Source organism: Pundamilia nyererei, unplaced genomic scaffold, assembly GCF_000239375.1.
Source record: "Pundamilia nyererei isolate P.nyererei 1_Seehausen unplaced genomic scaffold, PunNye1.0 scaffold00020, whole genome shotgun sequence".
NCBI classification, from domain to species: Eukaryota; Metazoa; Chordata; class Actinopteri; order Cichliformes; family Cichlidae; genus Pundamilia; species Pundamilia nyererei.
The window spans coordinates 160274-168593 of record NW_005187421.1 but is presented as its reverse complement, the minus strand read 5'-3'; the positions used below and the strand labels follow the sequence as shown (position 1 = coordinate 168593).

At 36.9% G+C, this 8320-nt stretch overlaps 1 protein-coding gene across 1 annotated transcript in view; it reads left to right on the top strand.

The window, feature by feature from the left end:
* The window catches only part of slit3 (slit homolog 3 (Drosophila)), a 228773-nt gene that overhangs the window by 155439 nt on the left and 65014 nt on the right, over positions 1-8320 (top strand). The gene's annotated exons all lie outside the window — the stretch shown is intronic.

The window sequence follows — 8320 nt, the reverse complement described above, 5'->3', positions numbered from 1 at the left end:
AATATGTTGTAAATGCAAGAAGCTTCCAGGTCAGAGGCTGAATTTAAACCTTTTAACACTCCATACTCAAAATCGATGCTTACATTGGCTTTGCAGTTAATTTTACTACATGCTTTGAATAAGAATCAACATTCATCTCTGAAACAAATTGTACTTGCTTTAACTTATCCAGCCCATTTGCTTTTCAACTCATTTTATTTTCAGCCAAATAACATTTTGCATTTAATCTGTCCAATCAATATTTTTTCAGTCACGGCACTGGAATTCCAATTTCATCCTGAAAAGATTCAATTTAAAAACAGGCATGTTTGCTTGATTGAACCTGATAACATTAACAGCAGAATAACCTTTTTTTTTTTGCATTTTATTTTAGGTATTTATATAGAATGGAATTTCACTCAGCTGTAGACATAGTGTGCTGAATGCAGCAGGTTAGTTGGAGGTCACATTACCATATTCAACAGTATCCAGCTGGTAAAAAGTATAGCTAAATCTTACTCTAATTAAATTGTCCACTCCTATCATTCTTATTGTTTCTCTGTATGTAATCCTTTACATTTGTTTAATCTCTGGCAACAGCCTTCAGACCTATTAATGTCCAAAGAGGGGCATGGGAACTTATTGTGCTTCTGCTACAAATGCCAGAAGGCCAGGCAAATAATAAAACGGAGAACTGTAAAAGTGAATGGATTAAAGTGATGTAGTAAAGAAAGTTTATCAGAACTTTACATGCCCCTCCAGGCAAATCCCCTGATAGCAGTTTTTAGGGAAATAATTTGATTTTGCAGCAGAATTGTTCCATTTCAATTGTTGGCGTCATCAGACCTCGTGCTTTTAAACCGTTCATACTATGCTCTTATCTTTTCCGATACTTTTCTTGGACTAAAACCAATAAAGACCCCTGGTACATCTCAGCATATGCAACAGATGTTAGAGGAAAAACCATTTACTCAACAAATTGTCACTATGACATCAATGGTATTCATCTAATAGGACTCAGAAAAAAGGATTTTGTATTCTCATATATTTGTCATGACAGAGGCTGCTCTATAATGACTGAGGCAGCTTGATCAGCTTTACTAACAAAGCAATCGTAAGCAGAGCCATACAGTTACTTTGTTACAGTTTCAGTCAGTGGTTTCTTTCCATTAACAAAGGAATATTGATTTAAGATTTCAGGGTAGACAGATTATATGTTGTTTTTATTTTTTAATTTTAAAGAAAATTTAAGTTTATAAAGAAAGTTTTAAGATTTAAAACATATTTTTCATCTAATTCACTTACAAGGAGAAAGTAAAGACTATTTTATGGCAGACTTCACATCCTGTTTGGTGATTCAGTCATCACTCCTGTCTTTTTCACAGACCATCGCTAACGTCAGTGATTACAGAAGAGACTAATCATATTAAATGTGAAGTCAATATTGGTTGTAATCACAATCATAAAGTCACAGTGTTGTGTTTTAGTGGCTGTAGTAATTCAGACGTTCAGACTGTGTATTGATCTGTGTCTGTTAAGGCTGATTGAACACAATAGAGACTAATAGAAAGTTCTCTTTATTACATACATAAACTTGCACAATGGCAGACTCCCGTGTACAACTGATTATGTATGAAAATACACTGAGGCAACCCTGAGTTTAATATCTAAAAATTCTTTTTTTAGATAAAAGGTCAAATAACTTGGTGCTCAAAACAAACCTTGTGGTTACATCATTCTATAGAGCGAGGGCATTTTATCCAATTTTAATTTCAGATAAAAGACTTAAAATATTACATTGCTCTTAAGAGTCCCAGAGGCTTGTGTGCATGTAGAATTAGAAGTAAAAAACATGATTAATGAATCTATTATTCCTTACTTAGCTGATTTGTGCAATGATAGCCAACGATCTTTTTTATATTGCCTGATAAAAAAAGTCAAGGAAAAATGGTGAGATCAATATTAGTTAAGTTCAGTATGTATAACCTTAATTTGATCTTGCTAGTACCAGGTTGGATTCTCTCTTTGCTTCACAACGTCATTAGTTTTTCAACGCTTGATATGTTGTGCATTTAGAGACTCGAAGCAGTCTGGACATTCTCGCCTGACCTCTGGCATCAACAAAGCATTTTCACCAGACAACTGCTGCTCACTGTGTATTTTCTCTTTTTCGTAGCATTCTCTATAAAGCCTTTTCCCTTGTGTGGGAAATCCCCAGTAGATCTGCAGTTTCTGAAATATTCAGACTAGCCCATCTGGCACTAACAACCAGTCACTGAAATCACCTTTCTTTTCCATTCTTCTTAGGCTGAACTTAAGCAAGTTGTCTCAACCATGTCTACATGCTTAAATTATTGGCTTGCTACCATGTGGTTGGTAGCTAATTTGATTTGTGATATTTCCATTAACAAGCAGTTGAACAGGTGTACCTAATAAAGTAGAATAAATAGAATAATCCTTTAATTGTCCCACAAGGGAAAATTTGGTTTTTGAGAATGTGCGTGCATGGGGAAGAAGAGATTGACGAGCTAGGCTTTGACCTCGGTGTGTAGGCTGCGGCAAAGACACATACGATAACATCGCTCTCTTTCACACACACAGATGCATACAAACGCGAGCGATAGCATCTCCCTGGTGGGTTGCCTCTAAAGAGTCTCCTCCATCACTGACTGCAGAAACCCTTTTACTGCAACAGAGAGATCACTGCATCGCACAAACACGCAAGCATGTACACTACATGCTGACTCAAGAATACACACATAAAAGGAACACTCGCACGTGGACACACACACATACAAACACGTAAAGACTGGCAAACACACGCACATACACACTTTCAAGAGTCATGGATCTACTCTGCAATACCACTGCAGCGGTCACTGCAGCCTATCTCAAATTAAAAAGAAAAAAAAGCTGAATAGGCATTTTATAATAGAAACATTGTGTGTTGCAAACACTATTGTTGGAAAAGTCCTTGAGCTCTCTTTTACTGTGACTGCAAAAACAAAATGTGATTTTTCTTCCAAACTGGCTTTTCATGTATATTTAACCTAGAAGGCAGAAATGTAGGAAAACCAAACTTCAAATTAAAAGTGATACATATGAAGAGTTTGTTTCTGATAGGAGGCAAATATAAGGATAAAAGTAGAAGGGTGAAGTAAACATTTCACCAACAATAATAATAACTGACTACTAACTAACGATCTCCTGGTGGTTTTTAGTTACAAGATTAAAAACAGATAGGAATTTAGACTACTTAGAACTACCAAGGCAGGTGAAATGATTTACACATATTAGATATCTCTGTTAACCTCCTAATAATTGTTTACCTCACACAGATTTTGTACAAAAATAGCAATGCACGACACTGAAAATCTAAAGAATGCTTTCTTATTCCAAACATAATCCCACCACTGTAACCCAGAATGCTAATAGACAGTGCATAAACATGTTTTCTTTTCCTGACTATATAGCATCACTTGTGAAGGATTTGTAACTGGGTGCATGATTACGTAGTCGTTGTTCCTGTTTGCACTGTGTTTTTTGTGGTGTAACCATAGTACAGTGGAACCCCGACTTACGAATACCCCATTTAACGAAAAATTCAAGTTACGAAGGCACTTAACGGCAATATTTCTGCCCGTGTTACGGCAAAATGCCCACGTAACGAAATCCACTGGTTCTGATTGGCTGAGCCCAGAATGCCTACAATGCCCACAATGCCTTCCGAATCATGTGACAACCCCCTTGCCGTTCGCTGTTCCACTTGAACGGCGTATTGTTGTTGCAGTTAGCAATTAGCCTATAGCCTATCGTTCACTCAGAAGGCGCGATGGGTGCTTCGACATACGAAAATTCTCGATTTACGAAACCTCGGGAACAAATTAATTTTGTATGTCGGGGTTCCACTGTATGTAGTTTTAAGGCTGCAACCAATTCTGACTTGAGCCATTTTGGTGCCCTAATTGAACTGGCCCTTTAAATAGCCGGTCCCTGAATACAATGATACCTCAAAAGTTAACTCAAACTCAGCCATGCTTAGTCTGCTTTTTCTTAATTACTATTAATAATTTGTGATTCTTAAAACACACCAGGTAGTTTTAACTACAGCAGCTTATAATATATCAAACGTTAAGTAAACAAAATCTAATTGTTGTCAGATTTTGTTTACTTTAATTATTACAGAAATTGTAATATCTTTGGGAGACCATAAATAAATTAACTACACAGCAATTTTGACTTAAACTAATGAGATTGTTTACTAAAAACAAAGATAAGGCAAACAACAGGATTATATACGTGTAGGAAATATTTCATATGTATGAAATATTACTGAAGTTAGCACTGTTCCAAAAAGAAAGAAATTGTCACTATGATAGAAGTTGAAGAAACTCATATATAGAGAGAGTGTCCCTATTAAGCCGAACCTATTTAATAAACTCAAAGAAAAGCCTCCCTCAAACAGCTGGAAGCAACAAAACCATTGGCCAAACATAAGTAACTTAAGTAAGTAAAATAATTTCATGTCTTATCTAACAATCACTCAGCGTCTCACACTTCCTCTCTTTGCATTTTTTTTTTAAGATCCCTTCAAATCAAGGAATACCTCATTTTCTTTTGCAGGCGTAGTTGTGGCTTAAGGCGTGTAAAATGCGCTGGGAAACATGGCCACAATATAAAACATAGTCATGGACTTTTAAATGATGTATTTAGTGTTTACCTTGGCTTAAGTCAGTACAGTCACTACTTTATTAAGGCAGAAAGAAGTGAAGGGGGCTGAACAGGGTGAGTGGGAAAATAACTGACAGGGAAATTGCAGGGGGAAATTATTGTTATTCCACAATTAAATTATATATACTGGGTGGAATCACTCCTGACAGGGCTGACCATAGCAGTGCTCCCAATGTGTGTGTGTGTGTGTGTGTATTTGAGAGTGAGTGTGAAACTTTATCCGTCTACCAAGGCCACTGAGGCTATACTGGCAGGGAGGAGAATGTGGAAAGAGAATCGGAAGGAGAAAGAATTAACGAGAAAGAAAAGTAGTAACATCAACAGAGTGAAGCAAAAACAGTCTATTTTATGGCTGAGTGGGTGTTAGTAAAAACACAGCAAACCCCCCTGTAATGAACCTATTTGGACCAGTGACGACAGTACAGTATGTAAAATAAACCATCCTTGATTTTTGTGGTTGAAATCAAACCTGGGTGACACTGTATGTTTAAGCATAAACATAATGCAGATGCTGTGAAAAATCCTTTCATCTTGAAATTCGGCCATTTCTCAGAGAAATTTGACCTCGTCCTTGTCTTAAAGCATTAAAAACACACTGTCAAACATGAAAAATGAACGGGTTTCAGATATAAAAAAACGACCACTCAGTCTTCATTCTTCTCGAAACAATGACTCTTTGAATACACAAGGTTTCGGGTGATATGTAAAGTAAACTAGGCCCATTTTCTATCCAGTAAAATTAATGATCCATGAAACTTGGGGGAAAAAACAAAGAAAATGGTTACACTGGCTTGTGTGGATGTTGGCTTCAACAAGCCTCCAGAAAAATTATAATGTAATATAAATTTTGGAAATCCCGGGTATTCTATTGTAACAAGGATCATTCATTAACTCATGACTTCACTGTGTACTTTGTCCCGTGAAAAATTGACTTCAGGCCATTTGAACGGTCCTGCATGTTCTGATGAAGGAGGTCATAATTTTTTTTTTATGTTCTCCCCACATCCATTTGGAAGTTTCTGTCTATTTTGATTATATAGAATCAGTGGTACAAAATCTGTTTTAATTCAATGTAAAATAATATTTTTATAAATAAAAAACACATAAAAGTAAAATCTTCCACTTTTACTTCTACTTTTAATGTATTTTAATTTGGATGAACTTGTGGATGCTTATTTACAGCTTAATTTTGTGCTCTTGCTCTTGAGTAGTCAAGTCCACTTGAAGTCGCCATCTGGGAAGTGAAATTGATATATTGTGATGTAAATTCTTAGTGGATAAATTTGTTGGGTCATGAAAAACAAGCAGATATATGAACATCCCTTGTGCTCTCCATCTAGTGACGAAATTTGACTTGGACCCAAGTCGACCCTTGAAGACTCATGGACACAGAAAGTATAATTAGAGCTTTAGTTGTTTTAGAAAGGTGACATATAAAAGGGAAAAACGGAACCCTTAAAACCTCATTAAAGACATTCATCACTTTGTTACACTAAGAGGGCATTTTGCTGGCATATTTGGCTTCACTTGTCCCCTTTAGAAGGAAAAATCACTGCAAATCAGTACAAAATTGTTCTGAGTGATCACCTGCTGCTAGTAGAGTTTCAGAGTCTTATAAAGTCATTAGAAGGACACACCAGTGTTAATCTGGTGGCACAATATCAACAACAGTAGTTTTCTTTTTTAATTGCCACATATCTATGTCCTGCCTACCACATGTACTTTCCTTCTAGGATTAAGACTGATTGATCACTGGTGTTTTCTGCATTTTTCTGTCCATATCCTTAGAAAAAAAAAATTCAGAGAATCAATAAACGCTGTGTGTATGTGCGTGTTTGGCTGTAATGACAGTCAGCCTTGTTTTTCATTCCGCTTTATGTCGATACTAGATATGAGACACAGTGTAGAATATGAGGCAGCTAATAGGCAGAGACAGAGGTGACCTGCTTATGAGATATACGAGAAGAGGCTTTGAACAAAGAGTGTGGGTTTATACGTACATGTATTAATAAATAATGAAATAACAGTATATGCTCTGTATGCATATGATGGCGTTGCACATAATCAAAATGTCTAAATTCAAACATTTTGTTTTGAAGAGATTTAAAATGAAATTGATGGCTTTTATTGAGAGCAATAAGCCATCCTGTGTGTGTTTTTTTTCCTTAGTAAACTGACTAAATATCTAGCAAAATTCATTGTGGCTCAGTTATCTAGGTGAAATGTTTTGAGCATGTCCAACTGGGGGAGTCAGTGGGGCAGACCCAGAGCACACTGGAGAGATTACATCTTTCAGCTGTCTTGGGAATGCCTCAGTATTCCCCCATAAGAGCTTGAGGCAGTCGCTCGGGAAAAGGAATTCAGCAAGTGTTCTTAGACTGCTTCCTCCACAACCCGGACCCTGATAAATGGTAGAAAACAGATGGATGAAGAAGTAAATTCTTACAACCATTCAGAGTTAAATTTCAAATACTTGGTAAATATAATAATTTACTCATGTTGAGCTGTAACGTTTGGTTAAATATAATAGTTGAACAACAAAGATTGTTTTCCCTCTTATAGGCCGCTTTTTGGAAGAACTCTTTATTCTTTATTGGCACTCCTCAGATGTACTTTGAAATCTTTTCAGGGTTCTCGATTCACATCTCTGAAACCAGTTTGAAACCTGTGTCTAGGGATGGGTGTTGATAAGATTTTCACGATTCCGATTCCATTTTCGATTCTGTTTAACGATTCGAGTCTTTATCGATTCTCTTATCGATTCTTTTTAAAAAGGAGAACACTAAGGTTGATTAGCTTAGAACTTTGTTTTATATCTTCTCTTTGAACAAGATAGAAATTTAGGAGTAACATGGCCTTACAAACCCAACGGTGAGATCTTAAGAGATCCAGCCTACGGCTCTTCAATGGGTGTCACAGGGTCCCCAGGAAAAAAAATTGTAAATGTAAAATAATAAAATAAATATTCTTCTGTAGCAATAACAAAGTATAACATAAATTATTCTGTAGCAATTACACAAGAATATCCAGTAATGTCCCTGACTGCAATTAAACACATTCACTTACCGAATGTCGGGGGCATCTGCTGTGGCAAATGGGTGCAAGCCTTTGACCACAAACTTAGTCACTGCTCGGTGACATTCGTCTATCCTGGCCTGAAAGGAGACGCTAAGACTGCAGCGAGAACTGCCAGCATCTGAGCCAGACTCTGTCTGTCTGTCTCATCATGGTCACCTAAATGCACAGTAATAGCAGGTTTTGTAATAAGGCAGATCACACTAACATAATATGCACTGTTAGTTGATTATTTACCTGCCGCATTAACGGGAGAGGACGTGCAAACGTTACCGCTGCTGCTGGGTTGAGATTCACGAGTCCGGAGCGGAATTAAAAACACGACATTCATTTAAGGTCATCGCGTGTTTTGTGAGCAAATGCTTTTGCATATTTGTAGTGTTTCCTCCCTTAAATGAAATATCTGCTTTGCAAGTATTGCAAGTTGCCCTGATGTCATCCGTTCTCGTAAAGTATAACCAAACTTATAACCGTGTCTCCTGCCAGGTAAATGACGCTCCGCAACGTGGTGACGTCATTCGGGGCGACTGGAGTC